Genomic DNA, 18431 nt, shown 5'->3' on the forward strand with positions numbered 1-18431 from the left:
AATTTAGTCAATAAACTGCTGGTGACCTTCCATGACCTGAGATGACCTCAGGGACACACCAAGGAGTCACTAATGCAATGTTCCGATTCAGTGTGTCATATGTTTACCTATAACCGATGTTTGAGAAGGTTTAGAACGACATTCGTCCAAAAGAGGCGCATTTCGATTTTCTCCCATTGACTTATAGGATAGGTCGCAAAATTGACCTGACCTGAAGTCACAGCTACACAAATTCCGATATAATTTTTGGGATAGGTATACTGCTATTCTTATCAATCGCTGAAAGTTTCAAAGTGATTGTTCAGTCAGTGTAGCTACAGCGAGCCGCCGAAGGAGGTAAGGTCACTTGACGTGACCTGGTGGCCTGAGCTTGAACGACCCGGGTCTGAAATTTTTACATGTGCGACAAGATGTATGAACAAGTGTACCGAAAACTGCGACGCTGCGCGCCGCCGTTTTTTTCTTAGATATTCGCGAAAAAATCTGAGGGGTGAATCCCCCTCATGGCACGACGCGGGTTAATAAACTCTACCTTGCCTAACTTTATGAAGCAGTACCGAGTAGCAATGCAACAAGGAAATAAAAAGCATCGTTTCCAAACAATCAACCGTAAAAGTTGTATAAATCAGCATCACTAACATCCGCCTTACTGGGTCACTACACAGTCACTACACGGCGTTCTGCCGCGCCCCTGACACTGACCAATGGTACAAATTCGACAACCACCACGTGGGTCGTGGACCACTGAAAAGTGCGCCGTGCTGGGCTCGGTGGGCTGCACACCTACATCCTGTTCTTCTCGACCCTTCAGGAAGTGACCAACCGCTGTCCGCCCGAGCCGGGTGCGCCGACCGCCATCGGCAATGCATTCGTATTCGTCGAAGTCCGTGGACTCGCTGGACGCACTCATACGCTGATGAATTTGCATTAGCTGTCGCCAGTTGACTGATTAAAAAAAAAAACAATGCAGTTCAATTGATGAACCGCGCCCCACTGGGGTCTGCGTGTAACACACCCTACTCGGCGGGGGGGGGGGCTATTCATAGCCCTCCCTCCTAGCCCCAAAATTATACTGGACCGATTGTCAAAATTCAAACGGCGTCTGATAGCCCCAGAAAAAACTGTCGAACGAAGCTCGGTATTGACCTCGAGATCACCGATGACGTTACAGGTCAGGTCGAAGTAAAAATTATCCATGTTTGGCTTGTTCACATTTTGGGAACTGGCCGCTGGCATACAGGTCAAATAAGGCTTCTTTTTGTTTGTTTATGTACGCACTTGTGAATGAATGCTTGAGAGTTGAGATACCCTGAGGGTATCAAACTTTTACTTTGATTTTCAAGTCAGGGTCAGGTCATCACAGGTCACGGAAATCTTATTCATGAATCGACCATGTGACACGTGATTTATGGTCCATTTAGGCCATAGATTTTAAATTTGGTGTCGTTTACCTTGTATGTCATTCGAGGTCAGTTTGAGTCGAGGTCAGGCCACTTTCAGGTTAAAAATGTCAGATTTCAAAGTAATTTTTTTTTTTCAACAAATAGGTGTCTTTCGGATGCAATTTGAGCTCAGGAACACAATGTTGCTATTTATATTGGTTTACAATGTCAAATGCGTACTGAAAAAATCGATTTAAAAAATATAATAGTGAAATTTTTGCTATAATGCATATAACTTGGCTATTTTTGAAGATATCTGGCTACAACTTGCTAGAGTAAATCATGGGTATGTGTTGCTATCACATATATTCCGATTTTTTTCCGAAAAGTCAAAAAATGTTGGAAACAAAGATGAAAATATAAATTTTGAAATTTTGATTTGATAATTTTCAGAATTTTGGCACTTAAGAAAATCCGAGACAGCAATTTGATATCACAGTGTATTTTGAGCCCTCTTATGCAAAAAAAAAAAGGATCTAGCTAAAAAAAAACTGAGCTCTTGAGAGCAACTGCCGTAGTTCAATGTTTTGCGTCGAAATCGGCCGATTATGACGTCACTCTGACGTCATCTCCGGCCGACCTATGGTAGATACGCAGTTCATGTTTTAACCCTCGCCGGACCTATTGGTTTTCTACATACGCGCCGGCCGAGGGGGGGCGGGTACGCCCCCCCCCTCGCCGTTTCGCCCCTGGTGGAGCTAGCGCGTCGCGGAAAAAAACGAGCGTGTGCGCCGTTACGAGACGCAGAGATTGTTACCCAATTTTAAGGTCCTAGGTCAACCGGTGACCTCTGAGGTCAGGTCAAGTGCCCCTGGGTACGGTTCAGTTTTTGGTGAATAACTTCGCAAAAAAAAACGGTCGCACAGCCGCGATTTTGACAGCATCGTGTTTACCTCGCTCAGGCGCGTCGAATGATATACTTTTTGTCCGGGTCAGGTCAACTTGGGGTGTTGACCTCAGGTCAAGGTCAGGTCAGCACCCCCAGGTCACGAAGTTGGTCGAAAGAGGGTCATGTCGGATATCATTCGATTTGGCAGGTCTTCCTGAGTCCATTGGTGGCTTTCCCCGACTCGCCAGCTCAATTTGATCAAGAGTTATTGACGAAAAACTAATATGACCTTGATGACGTCATAAATGACGTCACGCAAGGTCAACATTGCAAAAGTGACGCATTTAACCTTGCAAGAAGTGCATCAAATCACGATTCTGTGTGCTTGAGATAGTTGGAGATCGTTCCCGGCGCCAGAATTGCAGTTTTCATTTTTCCCCATTGACTTATAATGATGAGGTCACAAAAATGACCTGACCTCATAAGTCATATGACCTTAAGGAAAAAATCCGAGATATACAAGTTGTGAGACTCATAATGGATACTAGATCCTGCAAGTTTCATTTCCTTGTGACATCTCCTCTGGCAGTGAGGGCGTTGCGAAGTTGCGACATCTGAAGACCGTGCAGAGGTTCACTTATGACGTCATAGGTCAGTGACCTGACCTGACCCCAAATTGCGGTTGATGTCAAACGATCCGGCTTGAATCAAAGGTCAGGTATGCCAAGTGTCAGCTCTCTATCACCAGCGTTTTCGGGACTATCGCGAAAAAACCCTAATGGGGGGCGACACCCGCCCCCCCCCCCCTCGGCCGGCGAGGGTTGACAAGGTGTGGCAATTGATATAGCCGAAGGTACTTAGTGTTTTGTGTCGATATGTTTAGCGTTTTAGAAGCTATTGCAGAAAAAACCCCGTGGGGCGCGGGTTAACATCCCCGATATCGTTTGCTCTCATGTTACCGTCATATTCACGCAAAGAACAAGACGATGTATTAGATACACATTCATTCATTGCATTTAATGTTATGCTGTTTTGTTGTCAAAAAGCGCCGGTAAAGTCACATAAGCATCACAACTTCCTTGTCGCCTTGCCCTGTTCCGCACAGAGTTGCACCAGCTCCTCCTCCATGCTTCCGGGTCCATCCTCCTGGCACGAGTAAGTGAAACTTCCTCGCGGTAACTGCTGCCTTCCTTCCCGCTGCAGCGGCGGGCGCTGGTGGGCACTGAGCGGCACTCCTCAGATGCCGGCCTCTGTCGCATGCCAGGCAAGTAGGTGAGCCGACCTTTGTAGGAAGATCAATTTGATCGGCGCTGAGCAACGCTTACATGCGCTGATGAAACGGGGAAAGGATGGTCCCTGATCAAGGGCGTGAATGATGGAACAAGTGGTGACCTAGGGCGCGGAGCAATGGCTGATAGGCAATCTATTGAGCGCAGCTGCCAAAACAAACACACTTTCCTCATCATTTTATTGACGGATTATTATAAACAATGGCGGTAATCGCTAACGACAAAAAAGCATCGATAGTATAAACACAAAAAAAAGAATGCTCGTCACTGATTAGAGCAAAATTCAATTGTACTGACAATCTGATTACTACGAAATAGCCAAAACCTTATCACACATGGGCCATTAGCACGATTCGTAAGCGAACACTATGGATTTATTTTACAGGAGGTATATCGCCTTGGCGTTCCGGCGGAAGCTAAGCACTTCCAATGCTGGGAACCGCTAATTAGCAATATCTTATGCATGTCGGAGGCTTTGATGCAGGTTTACTGCCTATAATTCATCACCTCAACATTACGAGTAGTGATGTCAATCGCAGATAATTTGAAAACCGATACCAAACCAAATATCGATCAAAACAATGGTGAAATGCAAAGAAAAAACAGCTAACATAAGACACTGAGATAAATGCAACTTTTTGTCAAGTTTGAGCATATACCTAATACACTAGCGAGGCTTCATAAAAGCCAACAGAATACCAAAAATGTCAGATTTGAAATACCAATGCTAAGTTGGTATAAGTTTGGTATTGTTATGCACACCAAAAAGTCGGTGTACCATTGACACCATTGCTCAACAGTTAACATATAACTTAACGATCACGCTACATTGCCCAGATCTACATCCAGCCGGGTGGGGTGATGCTCTCCACGATCTGATAGAATCCATAGATGCCCGCGCCCACCAGCGCGCCCGCCCAGTGCCGTCCCATTCTGCTTCGATGTTCTTCAGGCTGCTGCGAGCCGTCCCCGGCTTCTGAGGGAATACATGGATCTGGTGGCCTCTGAGGGGGCTCTTGAGGGGATGATTGAGGAAAATGATGAGGGAACTGCTGAGGGAAACTTGGAGGGGGCTGCTGAGGGAAATGATGAGAGCGCTGCTGCTGAGGACGCTGAGGCTCAGCCTCCGCCTCGGCTCCGTCCGGAGGGCCGAACACCCGCTCACGGTTCTCGTATGACCACCAGTTAGAATGCTTTGGTCGAGCGCCCGGCCACGACGCGCCGTCTTCCTTATCTCCGAAATTCTGTGCGTGGCCGCCTCGCTGGGTGCTGGAGCTTCCGTCCTGGGGATTGCGCCGCTGACCGCTCGGCGGCTGCCACCTGTTCGTATTGTCGTCCTGCGCAGGCCCCTGCCCGAACTGACTGCGGGCCCAGCGCGGGCTCCAGGGCTGGCGTCTGCGAGCTCCGCTGTCAGGCTGCTCTGGTGGTGGTGAACACTCGTGCTGATCCTGTTCACTGTGAGCGCGGGGTGCGTCTGTCGTCCAACCAGGGATCCACGGGCCCCCAGCCCAATCGGCGCGGTCTGAGGGGCATCGCCGCGCCGGCCACCGCCGATCGATTGCTAGGGACGCAGCCGATACAGACACACACCTCTGCCACTCCCTACCTCACCACACTGGTCACTGGGCGGTGCAGCCGTGTCGCCAACCGCCACCGTCGCCTGGGGTGCTTCTTATTATGCAGCACCGAGAGAGACGCGCGGTTGAATCAGCGGTCAGCCTCTCGGTCGCTGGGGAGCGCGTGCTTCGGTACCTGGCCGGCCGGCCAGCGCGGCCCACCCAGCAGCTCCAGCTGTTACGTCAGTGATGACGCAGCCGGTGACGTAGGCATCAGGGGCAGATACTGTTCCGCGGTACAGCCATGACTTGCAGATTTCGGCCCAGGTAAGCCGTATCTCCGGCAAGTAAAAGGACTGCTGGAAGTGGTTCATCTTGCACATGGCTGAAATAACTGTCTGGGAATCATGGCAAGTGGAATGTGGTGAAACCGCTGCACGAGTAGGAATCCAGTGCAATACCTGATACGAAGAAAGTCAGAAACTGGTTTCGGCATCAAAGCCACATGAAGCTACCCGTATCGTTGTTTCGATCAGAAAAAAAGATAGACCAAGTTTGGAACTATGTGTACATTGCATGAACATATCTACATCATGTAATTAGGAAGCTGTAAATAAGAGCAGGAATGCCACAAAGCGGTTTGTGAAACCAACGTAAGACGATGCAGATTATGATTGAAACTCCGGAACAAAATAGCAATGGTTTGATAATCAAAGGTTTTACTTGTAACCAGTAACCACTAACCAGATTATCAATCTAATTATGTTAGCCACCGGCTGATCTTGAACTGATTTGCCGACGCGATGGCTACTTACCTAATACCTAATTCAAGATGAGCAACATACGTGACGGAACTGCAGCATCAGAACAAGAAACTACCACCCAACATTCTGGAAGCGAGGGACTGCAACTCGTTATCGAAAAAACATGCAGGATTATTTAGTCATCCAACAGCTTTGGTATCAACACTATAGATTTTTAACCCTCGCCCGCACATGGGGGGTTGCCACCCCCCCCCCCCCCCAGGTAGTCTTTCTGCTCTGCACTCAACTTAATACTATCCCCTTCCTTGATTCTTCTGCTTTTTTGTGCAAAGTAACTTTTCCGCTACCTCTACCAGTTTTTCTTCTACGGTCTCCCGAATAGAACAATGTTTTTGATACAACTTGCCCCATGGCTTGGGTGAGTTGTATCACATGGTGGGGTAATTTGTATCACTATTTCACGTTTCAGGGAGTGTGCTTGCTACTAGTTTTGAACATACCAACAACATTAAATGGGGTTAATACAATGTATAGGTATGCTCAAAGGCTTCACTTTATTAGACCAAACTTAGGTCAATGCAATCCGAACGAAACATCAACAGACTAGACGCAAAAGTGGCCCGTTAAGAGCAAAGAACTCAACACATTGTGCCAAAATGGAACGAGCCTTGACTAGCTACCTACAAACGCGAGCCACGGCTTAGCTTTCGCGATCAAAAGCAACATACCCATACATACATACATACATGTTACAACATACCCCACCCGGCTCTGAAACAACATGTAAGTACCTAGCCGCCATCTTGGAAAAAAACATCCTCGTGCTAAAAAAAAAACAGTGGACAGCTGGAGAAATCCGTTTTCACTCACGCAGCCTTAGAACCTACCCTCACCACCGCTACGGAGATCTTTCAAATTCGTGCACATCTAAATGCCCAGAACACACATTTTCTTGCAACATATTTGTTTAGAATGACATTTAAAAAACATAAAATCGGCTCTCACCTCGAGACGCGTCCACTCAGCCACAAGACAGAACAGGGAAAGATGGCGCCCGGAAAACCTCGTCGGCTGGTCGTGTCGCGAGCGCCATCCATCGGATAAGTTTGGCACAATTCGCCCTGATACAACTTGGACATGATACAACTCTCCCCGCTCTCCCCTACTCCTGTTCATAAAGCATTTCCGCACGTATTGGGAACATTTAAGACCCGCGTCGTTCAAGGTCAGGTTACCAGGTCACGTCAAGTGACCTTACCCCAGAAAAAGTTCAAAGGTTCGCTATAGCTACATCGTGTGGACGATCACTTTGAAATTTTCAGCGATTGATACGAGTAACAGTATGTATAAAATATGCATCTCAGATTTTTATATCTGTGACCTAAGGTCAGGTCAATTTGGCGGCCTCTCCATTTTAGGTATAGGTAAGTCAATGAAGATAATTGAAATGCACCTCTCTTGGACGAATGTCGTTCAAAGCGCTCTCAAACATCGGTCCATAGGTAAACATGACACAATGAATCGGAAACATGCACCTGTGACCACTACGTATGTCCCTTAGGTCATCTCAGGTCTTGAACGGTCACCAGCTCAGTTTTTTTGGCTATAACTCTTGATAGAAACGTGCAGCTAGAGCGGTGAAAATTCGTCAGATGTGTTCAGCTCGACGATACGGATCAACTGATATGCAACATATCCCTTTCCGGTCAGGTCATGACCTTGACCGGAGATCAAATTTTTAAAAGGACCTCAGGTCTTTTTGCGTATAGTTTATTCGACGCGCCTCGACGAGAGGATCACGATGCTGCCATAAGTTATGTCGTGGCTCTCTTGAGTCAAAAAATATTGCCGAAAAACATTTTTCGTGAAAACGGCTATTTTTGCAGTGTTTGCCCTCTGGAGGCTAAACCGTGGACCTGACGTCAAATCTGAGATCATTTTAAGAAAAATCTGTAAAATGGCTATCGAATGCGTTTTTCCGTGGCGCTGCTCTATTGGTTCCCGAGTAAGCCGTTGGCAGTTTCTAAAATTATTTATATGGACCTAATTTGAACTTTGATGACCTCTGGTGACCTGACCTTTGACCTGACCTTAAAAATGAACGAAGTGCTTTCTTCCTCATTTTTGACGCTCCTTCGATTGCCGCTTACCGCGTGGCGCTACGTGGCCCAGGAGCCGAGTTAGACCGGAGGCGTAAAAACTCCCCGCCCCCAGCACTCGGTGGAAAGCTCAGGCCACCAGCACGGCACGGGTTAACATAACTCCTTGTTTATGTTTTAGTAAGGACAAAGATCAAATAATTTAAATCAGTCCAACGATAATTGTAGGTCAGGCCGTTTATGAGCTAGTCCGAGAACACATAGCAAAAGCTTTGGTTGTACTCGTATATGTGCTCTCGGATTTGCCGCAAAGACCCTTACTAACCCCTGCCGGCACAGACCATTTTGCGTCCTTCAACGGCAGGTGGTGGTACGATCCCCTCGCATTTAGCACCTGATCGAGCTAGAGCTTCGGAGAAAAAGGCAACGTGTTGCCCGTCACAAGAGGAAGCCGATGACACCCAATTTTAAGGTCCTAGATCATCGGTTGACCTTCCAGGTCAGATCAATGACCCAAAGTCGGTAAAATCGGGACCTGTTAGAAAGTCGTGAAGTGTGGCTGAGACTAGAGGCTCAACCTAAAAGGCTCAACATCCTAAAAATTAGAAAAAATAAACACCCTAAAAATGTCATGACCCTGACCCAAATGACCTTTGACCTGTGATCTGCTTTTCGAGACCATGTTTGACCGGAATCGCAATTCGGCGTATGTCAGCTCGCATTAGCCGCGCGCTAGCAGTCTTTTCGTGGTTTCAAGTGTTCAAGCATGGCAAAAATGATGTTGCTCTCATGTATTAGGGTGAGTGTTCAGGTCACCTGAAGGTCAGGTCAGGCCATCATGATCTTGATGATCTCGGTTCACTTTTTCAAGTTTTACGTGTTTCCATGGAGACAAGCAGGCCAAAAGCTAGCCTGCAGGCTAGCTTTTGGAGCTGAATTCGAATTTAGCAACCACTTGAACATTTGCGAAGTACTTACCTAGATTTGGTGCCTTCGTAACATGCTACGAAGCTGTCAAGGCGGTTGACACCTACTACGATTAATACCCGGCAGGACCCCTACTGGCTGACCTGAGCTGACCTGACCCGACCTGGCCTAAATTCATGAAGTTTTGATCACATCATCTGTGTTAAAACCTGACATGATATTCGTGATCAGCACCCCCGAAAAAATACATAGCAGCCACACTTTACTGACGTTCTAACAGGTCCTGATTTTCCCGACTTTTGGGTTATTGACCTAACCTGGAAGGTCAACCGATGGCCTAGGACCTTAAAATTGGGTATCAGCGGCTTCCTCTCGTCACGGGCAGCACGCTCGTTTTTTTCCACGAAATTCTTTACCGATCAGGGGCGTAACCCTCCCCTCCCCCACCCCTTATACGTTCGCGGCTGGCAAAACACCAATACGGGTGAGGGATATATAAACATCTCTGAAAGCATATATAGCACGCTATGAAGAAGATAAAACAAACACTCCAAAACCACGCATCATTCCTAAATCCTAGTAGTCCAAACAGGCTCCCTCGCACGCACTCACGTGCACACAAGTGTATGGAAGCACGCAGGTCGCCAGATTTTAGGCCACGCAGGCGTCTCGCTGATCATGCGAAAGCTGTCAATTCTAGCACCCTCCAATCGTCATTTGAAGTTTACAGTAGGGTTTGCAGTAGGACGACGTGAAGGGCAAACGGAGACATCTTCGTCTCGTCCTCGAGACAGGCTTGCTCACACTGAAAACCAAAACGATTCTCTATTCCCTTTGATCATGGTGTGTCATGCTCCTATAACTCTGCCGTTTTCCTGGCGGAATGCCCTTAAGATACTCAAATGATTCCTCACATGATTCCTTTTAAGCATATCAGGGGTTTTGGTCTAAAACAACACCCTGATCATTTTCTTCGAACATACCCAAACTATACCCTCATTCTTTAAATTCCTCCCTTGAATTCTTCTAAAATACCCTAGTGTACAGTCTCTGCCGCTACTGTCAGATACCGTACCTGTGCCGCTCGGCGCCTCCGGCGGTGACCGGTCGGCGGGCCGGGACTGGCCGGCCGGGCGGGCGAGGAGGACGGGCAGTCGCTCCCTGGACGTGTTGCTGACCACTAACCCGCGCCCCGCTGGGCTATTCAGCCATACGCGCCCTGCTGGGGATAGAACCTTAACCCTCGTTTTGGATGTGTTACGATATATAAAGGGAAATCGGACGAGGGAGCTGAGAGTAATGAGACAGTTTCTGAGCAAGTTCTACGACGAATATACCTATGGCATTATTATTTTCCCTTCTGGGTTTATGTGGGGTCTAATGCAAGAATACATTGAGATCAGTGATGGAAATTACAGAATAATACGGGAGTGTTACGTGGTATAATGCGAGTATAGTTTGCAAAATATTCCCCTTATACGCTTAGAAGGAATACTAGAGGTTTCGATGTAAGGGTATTTTGGTAGGTTAAAAGGAGTGTACTGTGGGTATCGCAGGGAATAGAACAGGAATCATATTCCTTTCCTCTTCGGTACTTACTAGGGTATATTAGAAGAATTCAAGGGAGCTATTTAAAGAACAAGGGTATAGTTTGGGTATATTCGAAGAAATGATCAGGGTGTTGTTTTAGACCAAAACCCCTAATATGCTCAAAAGGAATCAAAAAGGTTCTCAGTGTAAGGTATATTAGAAGAATTTCAGAGTGATATTCAAAGAAAGTGTATTTGGGGTATATTCGGAGAAATGATCAGGGTGTTGTTTTAGACCAATTCCCCTAATATGCTTAAAAGGAATCAAAATAGCTCTCAGTGCAGTTGAAAGGTGCCGACGATGGCAACAGCTTATAGTCATATATAGTCATGCTTGTCATCTTGTTTCATGGGCGAATGACAGCGACAATTAAACACGTTTGCGCCTGTACCTACTTGTTGAGTCATGCTTCTCGTGCTTCCCACCCGCGTACTGAGAAAACGGTAAGCTGCTCAGAGAGCGTCATCACAGCCATTCGGCCGACGGAATCCGCTAAGATAAGCAAACGAATTGAATCAGCAGAGGAACCTGCAAGCGTGCAAGTCACCTCATGCTGGCATGCCGCTCTGTTGCATGGAACACAACGTGGTGCAACAAAGCAAAACATGATCGACTGTGACGATTGAAAATCAAGGGTGGGTCCAGGATTTCCTCCGGCCAAGAGCCAATGGAATGGGGGCAGCAAGTTGTCTGCCTACCAGGGGCGACAAAACGTACGAAGTTGGGGTGCCTAAAAAGATCGAAGGCAACGTCCGCAAGGGCCTCGTCTAAGAGATTTTCACTGGGGGGGGGGGGGGCAGAGACTCAAGGAGCCAAACCTAGGGTACCCCCCCAAATCCTGTTTTCTCACCGGATATAGGCCACTCATTTTTCATCTCAGCCCTAAAACCCGATGAGCTATTTTTTTAACTTAACCCTCGCCCTGGCAGGGCATTTTTCATAACACGGCCTGGCAGGGGGGGGGAGGGTCGATGCGACCCCCCCCCCTCGCGATTGGCTCCTATGGCACCTAGAAACACCAAATTTGGTAGGTAGGTGGACCCCCTGGAGTTCTCGCCCCTGTGCAAATTTGGTTGCTCTAGGTCAATATTTAGGGGGGTTTTGGGGGGTATAAATGTAAAAATTTCGCTAAAAACAGGCCAAAAGTTTTTCGCCTATAACTTTTGATCTAATTAAGATAGAGCAAAAAGAAAAGCACCGGTGAACTCAGCACGTCAAGGCGCGTCGAATGGTATACTTTTTTAGCTTGCTTAAGTGTACTTAAAGTTTTTCTTAAATTTGAAGTAAACTTAAATTAATAACTTAAGTTCAAGTTAACCAAATTGCATCATATCGCATATCATTCGATTCGGCTGATCACCAGGAACACAATGATACCATTTTTTAAGCTCTAGCGTCATTATGTGCCAAGTTATGGGCAAAAACGTCATTTGACCTTAGTTGACCTCATTTGACCTGACCCATGGATAAGTACACCACACAAAGAAGTACCAAGTGACCTGCTGTTAAGTACTGTGGTTTGAAAGCACAAAAGTGATAGAACGAAGCGGATATCCTCAGTATTTTCCGAATTTAGTATTTTCCCATAGGCTTAACATTACGACGTAATGACCTCTAACTGACCTCAGGTCAGTGACCTCAAAAAACCCGAACTATATGTTATACAACTCGGTGAACTTAGCACATCCTGAAAGTTTGAAGGAAATCAGTCCAAAACTGTGAGTTGGACAGCTGCAAACAGAAAATTGAAATTTGACCATGACCTTGTACCGGTTTTTCTGACCTGGTGACCTGACCCAAGGTCACCCGGACCTGAAATTTTCAGATCATATGTAAAAAGGTTGCCCCATAGGCTGTGCCAAATTTGGCGGCGCTGCGCGCCGCCGTTTTTACGCTATCTTCGAAAAACCTTAGGGGGGGTCGCATCGACCCCCCCTCCCTGCCAGGGCGAGGGTTAATAAATTTGAAATAGTAGGCCATCCGACCCATGCCCTTGCATTAGTTTATAACGCCCTCACATTGTCCCACCAGACAGTACAAAGAATAAAACCGTAGTTTTTGGACCCGCTACACCTTTTCTTTTAAAGGGACTATCCCACCTTCTAAAATGTTGTTAAAACCAGTTAAATTGTGCCCGACTTTATAGATTAGATGACCAGGAACACGGTTCTGGCATTTATTTTTCATTAAACATCTTAGGCTTCCCATATTCCAAACACAAACTTTCAAATATGTGACGTCACAGCCCAAAATTACCTCCTTCCCCAGGCCACATTACTGTCATAAAGATTCTTTTTACTCTGTACGCACCACAACAAAGTTCAGACCAAGTTTTAAGCGATTTTTCAACGAACAAACCCATTTAAATCAGAATGACTAAACGAGGTGACGTCACACCAACGGTCGCTCCATGTTGAAGATAGGGCCTTGTACAAGACCCATTTTCAAATGAAAGGAACGAATTTCTTCAACCTCAAGAGGCTGCGGGGGTTGAAACCTAGATAGATAGTGGTTTCTGAACCTCGCCGCAAACTTGGCTATCTCAACTCAAACCCCATGTTAAAGGTGGGATAGTCCCTTTAAGTCGGTCATTTTTTACGATTTCAGCCTATCATGAATGCTTTGCTCAGTTTGCTGTTCATCGTAGTTCAAATTTAACGACTTATTTCCGTTTATCTGTAAGAATCTTGCTCCTGTTATGGCTAAAAGGAAGCCATCACTTATTTCTATGCGCTTCTGCTCCTCTGTTCGTGCAAGGTAGAGTTAAAACGTTGAAATCAAATATTTTCTTAGAATATTTGAGCGAAATGGACAATTGATGCCCTCGAATGACCTGAACATTGAACTTACCTATCTTAGCAATTTATTACGAACGCATTTTTTTGCGAGCCACATCGGTTTCTAATGGGCCCCGCCGGCTTATCAGCGTCAGGTGACGAGCTCTCAGTGGGCGGCGGAACACCTTCAATTAAGGGGGGGGGGGAGGGGCACTGCCAACTTTTGGTCCCATTTTTTTTTCATGCAACGCCCATAGGGCTAATGTAAAAATGTCCAAACCAAAGTGGGGCACAGTGCCCCGGTGCCCCCACCGTTCCGCCGTCTATGCAAGCTTTGATGGCCAATGTCAGTCTCTAGACCCACGTCGGCCTTTGGTAGCCCACACTAGTCTTTCCCTGGCCCAGAGACAGACCACCAAGCTGAGCTTACGATAACTCAGAATGGGAGCCTGCTTCATTACGATTAGGAGCTACTCTCGCCGCACACCGGTGACCGTCCAGCCAGAAGTTCGACGTCGCGTAGTGAGGACGACGATAGGTGGAAACAACAGATTGATGTCCCGAGGACAGAAACAACAGACTGATACGTGAAGGATATGCGGGACACGGAATTAGGTCTGTCAAATTTGTCGAAGGAAAACAAATTTCATTAACCTCGGGGTCACCGATGACGTCAGAGGTCAGGTCAAAGATAAAATGTTTCACCGTTCACGGGTCTTCTAGGGAAAGCGCTATGACACCGAGGAAAACGCATTTTGTCGAAAATCAGCGATAGGGCGTCAGTTGTCTAGTACATGTGTTGCTATTAGAGGTCACTGGTCATATCAGGTCAGGTCACAGGTCAGGTCACCAAGGGTCACCAAGGGTCACCACATGAACCCAACTTTACTAAGGTTGTGCGATGCATGTTTTATGGCCAATTTTTCATTTCCAACTCAATGGTGTTGGTTATGAGACCATCAGGTACAGTTTAGGTCACTTTCTGGTGGAGGTCAGGTCAAGGTCAGGTCAAAAAAGGTCAAAGTTTAAAGTTGATAGTTTTGCATAAAATGGGTATTGATTCGATGCAGCTCGTCACGGGGAATCTAATAGTGGTCTTTGTTTTGCGCTACGAGGTCTAGAATTGCTAAAAATTGAGTTTGAAAATTTGACGTCATCAATTTTGAACAGTTTTTCGCTATAACTTGGCCAAAAAAGAGGTATCGATCTCAAATTTAGTATGTAGATAGAAATCGGTAGGGACTATCACATAGGTACCTATCTTCCGTTTTTTTTTTCGAAATTCAAAAACTTTTGGGATTTTTCGGCTATTATATTCAAAAAATCTATTTTTTGATTTTGGGGGCTCAAAATCCGAAAATTTCAAAAATCCGCGAAAGCAGTTTTGTGGCCGTCTAAATTCTACACCTTTTATGTCTTATACATTTTTCTGTATCTCTAAAGCTGTAGGCCTGACAGCTCTTCTCGCGAAACCTTTTTTGGGTCGAAAATGGCAGAAATGACGTAACTCTGACGTCATTAGCGTCCAACCTATCACAGCCTTTGGAAATTTTTTGGTCAAAATGTGCAATAGCTATTCACGGGAGGGTACTGAAAGTTTGGTGACGATCGGCTCAGCGGTTCTCGAGATATATCGAAAAAACTAAGGGGGAAATGCCCCCCCCCCGCCTGGAAGGTTAAATGTAAAATGTTACCTATTTCAGAATTTTTCGAGAAATAAAACTGTCGCAAAACTCTGAACCATTTGAGCCATAGCGCCGCAAAAAAGCGCATTCGATAGCCCTTTTAACGCTCTTTCTGGCGTGCGTCCTGACCTCAGGTTTGACCTCTGGTCAACGGTTTAGCCTCAGAAGTCGAATTAAATCTGGTCGATTCGTTAGTCATATATATTGTCTGCTATCAGCAACGAAAGAGCGGTTTTCGGTAGATACCAATTATGCATTTAGCGAAGCTTCAGATGCAATCATTGTTATACACGCACCGTCGTCGCTCTACAAATCCATATCCGCGTTATTGCACGAGACACGTGTGCCGCCCGACTCCATTCATGGCCCGCTGCAGCGCAAGTTTCCCTGTTCATAGTCCTAGGTGGACTAGAAACGGTCCGTTTCTGACTGCCGGCCGGACTTCCCTTTGTGACGGCCTCTGCCTGTGTCAGTGTCGGGTCACCGCTATCCCGCGGCACGGACTCGTACACGGATGTGCGACCATTCAATTGGCTCTGACCCGAACCGGAGCCAGTGACCCCTGGCGTGTGCCCGCCGCTCGTAGACGGATACCTCTGCAGGCGACCAGCCCTCTGGAAGGCCCAGGTCCGGCACCGCTCCCCAAGTCCCGTGACGAAATAGAAAACCGAGTACAAAAGGAGGCTGTTGTCCAATTAGGACTCGGCAGACTCGCGGAATATTTGGAAAGAACTGTCGTGAATGGCAACTCATCAGACCGCTGAAGAAAGCGTTTCAAATACTTTTTTTTTTAAATTCAAGTGCTAAATAAAGGAAAGGTTTTGATAGGTAATATGGCAGAAGTCCTGTAAATTTCATGGCCATTCACTTGATATCTTGCGATCTGCTAACGTTGCCATAAAATTCCTTGACGTCTTTCTCTCGTCATAGGCTGAATTTTACGTTATCAATATTTTTCGACTTTTTCGACAGAATGACGGGCAGATGCACAAGTTTGCTTTCAAGCTCAATCCTGTTTTGGCGTGACATCATTGTATTTGACTAGAGTGGCAACAGTTGCACAACCGATGACTCACATTCCCCAGGCTTATTGCACGATAAATACTAGAAATTGGGATGACGTGAGGATCGCGATCGCTAGGCATTTACAGTCTACACCTAGAGGTGTTGGCTTTCAGCCACGTGCGAAACAGCAAGGCACACAATTTACCATGACAAAGAGCGGGACAACTAGGCACTGTATCGTGGATGACACATAGTACATACATCGCAATCGAATCAAAATCCACGACCGCCCTGGAGGTCTGGTGGTAATTGAATACCTACGTCCCAAGTTACATGTCATCCCAGAAGTTTCACAGACCTGAGATTCGTAATACGCCGTTTGTAAATTCATCATAGCTTATGCACGCGTTTGCAAAGGCACATAGTCACATTCGTCACCTGTGCCATATACACACAAGGGTGTTTCAAGCTTCACATACCTACATTCCGAAGTCACAGCACATCCAAACAGGAAACGACTATCGGCGGACGCAAGTGAAGCTACACTGGGCCATTCCAAACGAACTACACTCGGGTAAACGACCGATTGACTAGCGTACCCAATGCCCCGAGCCGGATCACACTCACGACTCACGTCACGGCTCTGTTCGAGCGTTTAGTCTGTGTAACCACCCGTGACGTCATTACTACGGCATGACGTCACTTCCTTCAGACCGCACGCTGCACTCAGCGCGTCCGGTGAGTCAGTGACTGCGAGTCGCGCCGACAGATGGCCACGAGCATCGCACGGCCGCGCCATCTGTCAGCAGCATTAGCTGTGTCCCGCAGTCTTACCGCCAGGTGTCGGGCGTGCTGTACATCGGCCCTCTTCTCTGATGCGGTGCAAGCAAGCACACTTTTCCTCGATGAATTGAAAGCACAAGGTCGTTTTTAGCTGCAGTGCCTAAGAATCCAACCAATTAACATCACCGTGTTCAATGTTCATCATCGTCTTCCGCCACTGCTCCCGGCCACCTAGCGGCGGTGACGGCCGTACAGCAAGTGCTCCCGCAGCAGCAGCGCCCCCAGCAGGAAGCACGTGAAGGAAAGGGACACCACCAGACCCCAGAGCACGGTCCGCGGCAGCACGATCATACGCCGGGTGGAGGTCCGCAGAACCACCGGCGCAGGGGGAGTGCTGGGGGCAGCAGACGGTCGAAACAGCTCCGGTCGGAGCTCCTGTTCACTGTGGCGACGCTTCCTTTTCCAGATACCGTCCATGGCAGCTGTGGGTAGGAGCCGGCTGTCAGAGGTGGGGCTGAAAGAGGAAGAAATATCAGTGACCCACCTAAGAGGCCAGGAAAAGAGAAAAGAGATGAAAATGGGAAGAGAGAGAGAGAGAAAGAGAGAGAGAGAGAGAGAGAGAGAGAGAGAGAGAGAGAGAGACAGAGAGAGAGAGACAGAGAGACAGAGAGACAGAGAGACAGAGAGAGAGAGAGAGAGAGAGAGAGAGAGAGAGAGAGAGAGAGAGAGAGAGAGAGAGAGAGAGAGAGAGAGAGAGAGAGAGAGAGAGAGAGAGAGAGAGAGAGAGAGAGAGAGAGAGAGAGAGAGAGAGAGAGAGAGAGAGAGAGAGAGAGAGAGAGAGAGAGAGAGAGAGAGAGAGAGAGAGAGAGAGAGAGAGAGAGAGAGAGAGAGAGAGAGAGAGAGAGAGAGAGAGAGAGAGAGAGAGAGAGAGAGAGAGAGAGAGAGAGAGAGAGAGAGAGAGAGAGAGAGAGAGAGAGAGAGAGAGAGAGAGAGAGAGAGAGAGAGAGAGAGAGAGAGAGAGAGAGAGAGAGAGAGGAGAGAGAGAGAGAGAGAGAGAGAGAGAGAGAGAGAGAGAGAGAGAGAGAGAGAGAGAGAGAGAGAGAGAGAGAGAGAGAGAGAGAGAGAGAGAGAGAGAGAGAGAGAGAGAGAGAGAGAGAAATACCTATGGACACTGAATAGGTACCAATATTGAGCTAATGCCAGCCTATTCATCAGACTTCATTCAACTTCAAGAAAGTTGAGCTATACAACAACAACTATTTACTATGATATTGTCAGCAGCATAAAATGATCAGTTGAGTTTAGATACTAGAGTCTAGTAATGCTGTGAATGAAAAATAATCAAAACTAAAATGCAATCAAAATCCTTGAATACCAAAGAGCACTTTCTTTACAAGCATCATTTTGATTTCAAAGATATTGAAATGCTAATGGTAAAACAAAAACACAACCACGGGCATATTGACCACTTGCACTGCAGGATGCGTAGGCGTACATGGCTTAATTGTATATTCACCCAGGTGGGTGACGGTTGCATTCACCACGGCCGTTTTCTCTTGTATATTTCTGTTTCTATCTAAACTCCCTGCCCCTGAAGACTAGAAAAGAAACCAAAACCCTTTACAAAAACGCATTATGCCCTTTATTTTGTAATAACTGCGTTATATTTGTACAAAAAAAAACTC

General features: G+C 46.8%; 1 long non-coding RNA gene across 1 annotated transcript; it reads right to left on the minus strand.

Annotated features, from left to right (window-relative positions):
* Positions 1-15973: 15973 nt before the first annotated feature.
* On the minus strand, positions 15974-18406 carry LOC122364435. The gene is made up of 2 exons (XR_006253549.1): positions 18242-18406; positions 15974-17228 (listed from the first exon to the last, which is right to left on the minus strand). It is a non-coding gene; the product is annotated as an uncharacterized LOC122364435 (long non-coding RNA).
* Between the last annotated feature and the right edge of the window lie 25 nt (positions 18407-18431).

The sequence above is a fragment of the Amphibalanus amphitrite genome, unplaced genomic scaffold (assembly GCF_019059575.1).
Source record: "Amphibalanus amphitrite isolate SeventyFive unplaced genomic scaffold, NRLGWU_Aamphi_draft 000676F_arrow, whole genome shotgun sequence".
In the NCBI taxonomy this organism is placed as follows: Eukaryota; Metazoa; Arthropoda; class Thecostraca; order Balanomorpha; family Balanidae; genus Amphibalanus; species Amphibalanus amphitrite.